This window comes from Alligator sinensis, unplaced genomic scaffold, assembly GCF_000455745.1.
Source record: "Alligator sinensis unplaced genomic scaffold, ASM45574v1 scaffold1083_1, whole genome shotgun sequence".
Taxonomy (NCBI): domain Eukaryota; kingdom Metazoa; phylum Chordata; order Crocodylia; family Alligatoridae; genus Alligator; species Alligator sinensis.
The window spans coordinates 484888-487279 of record NW_005842644.1 but is presented as its reverse complement, the minus strand read 5'-3'; positions in this window follow the sequence as shown (position 1 = coordinate 487279).

Genomic DNA, 2392 nt, shown 5'->3' with positions numbered 1-2392 from the left:
GGGGGGCGCCGGCCCTGTCACCTCCCATCGTCCCTGCCAGCCTGACGGAGACAGCGCCTGTCACTGGCATTAGGGAAGGACGCGGGACGAGCTTCTGCACTGGCAGAGCAGGGGGGGTGTCTGGGCTGGTTTGGACGGGGCTGATCCTGCCTGATCATGTGGGGGCTTGGCTGTGCCCAGGGGGTCAGGACGCCCGGCTGGATCCTCTCTGGGTCTCTGCCATGTCCCACTGGTCCCTCTCCGGGCACACCCCGCACCCCACTGCAGTCATGGCGCTGAGCTCCGTCTGCGTCCCCCGTGGAGCTGAGTCCCGGGCTCTGCTGACAGGCGGGCACCTGTCTGCTGCCATCACGTCCCCCACCCGTCCCCTCTAATCGCTCCTGACACCCATGCCCATGCCCTGACAGGTGGTGGCCGCGGGCACCCAGCACCAAGCCCGCCCCGTGCCTGCTGGAGACTCGCCCCCCGTGCCCGTGCAGGTGCACCAGGGCCTTTGGGCTCCGTGCAGGGTGGCAGAAGTTCAAGGGCAAGGCTGGTTGCAGGAGGTTGGGAGTTGGCTGGCCTTGGAGCTGCCCCCCTTGGGGGGCTGGAGACTGGACAGGCTGCTGGAGGGGGCTGGGGCAGCTGCAGGCGGTGGCTCCGGGTCCTGGCCCCGGTGGGCACAGGCTCTGCTCCGTGCTGCGGCCCCAGCACCTGCTGCTCCTGGCCAGTCCGACGTGCTCTGGGCTGGCTGGTCCCGGCCCCAGGATCTGCAGCGAACGGGTCTCCTGGCCTGTGTGGGCCCTGCTGGATGCCCCTGGGTGCCAGGGCTGGGCAGAGGCCGGTGGTGCTGGGCTGGAGCCAGGGCACCAGCGAGGGTGAGTGCAGCTGCTTGGTGGGGAGTGAGAGAAGCGGGTATAGGGCTGGCTGTGGGCGTATGTGTACACATGTGCATGTGTGAGCGAGTGTGTGTGCATGTGCATGCGTGTGCATGTGTGGGAATGTGTGCATGTGTGTGTGTTAGAGGGCATCCGTGCATCTGTGGGCACGTGTGTGCATGTGTGTCCATGTGTGTGAGAGCAGGCATGTGCATGTGTATGTGGGCACCTGTATGTGCATGCATGGGCATGTGTATGGGTGGGCACATGTGTGTGCATACATGTGCGTGTATGTGGGCATGTGTGGCTATCTGTATATGGGCATGCATAGGCATGTGTGGGCATAAAAAGGGGTATTGGTGCATGGGTGAGATTGTGTGTGTGTGTGTGTGTGTGTGTGTGTGTGTGTGGGGACAGGCCGGATCCTGCCTCAGGCAGGGGCTGAGCTAGAGGTGACCTCTGCAGCTCCCTGCCGGCCCCGCTGCTCTGGGACTCTATGTGTGTGGACAGGTGTGCCTGCGTGTGCATGCATGCTTGTGTGAGTGTGTGGATGGAGGGAGGGACGAGGAAAACACACGCTAACGGGTGGAGTAACGGAGGGCCGGATGGACGGATGGGGGAAGGATGGGCAGCTCCGTGAGAGCCCGGAGCTGGCGGTCTCTCCCCGGGCTGTGCCCACGGAGTGTCCACCATGCAGGCGTGTGCTGGCAAGGGTGTTGCACTGGTGCCCGGCTGTGGCTACTGGTGGCAGCGTGTCGGGGGCACAACAAGGTCTGACTCAGCTTGCCGCCACCCTGCACAGGGGTGCCTCAGGGGGCAAGGAGCTGCAATGGGGCAGGGAGGCGTCTGGGGACCCTGGGGCAGGGATGTGCCCTGATGCCAACTCGCTGCCCTCACGCTCATGCCGCTTTCTGCCCTCTCCCCAGGCTGCTCCGGCCTCCGCCCCGATGGCCGAGCGTGGGGCCATGTGGGCCCTGCTGGCGCTGGCCTGCCTGAGCCCACCCGGCTCCGCGGAGACGCCGCGTCCTCTGTCGCCGGACGTGGGCACCACGGCCCCGGGTGCCCTGCTGCGAGCCCCGGGCACGGCCTCGGTGCTGCCCGCCCGCAGCGAGGACCCCGTGCTGTCCCTTAACCTCGGTCTCAACTTCAAGATCAAGGTGCGGAGCCAAGGCAGCTACCGCCCCTCGGTGCCCAGTGCCGAGCCCCCCCCGCCGGACCCCGCGCCCCCCGGGCTCTGGACGGAGCTGCCTCCCGGCTCCGGGTGGCTGGGCACTGACGACCCGGAGGACGGAGCTGGGGGCTGGGACAGCTCGGAGGCCCTGGAGCCCACGGCCCAGCTGTGGGCAGCTGCCCGGGCAGTGCCCCGGGGTGCTGGGCTGGCCACGCCGGCGGGGGCCGGGCGAGAGCGCAGCAAGGAGCTGGAGTTCAAGATCGACATTGACCTGACGGCCGGGCTGGACCAGGAGCGGGGCGCGCCCCCCACCAGCCTGCTGCGCCAGCAGGCTCCGGGCACCCGCTGGAGGTACCCGCTGCGG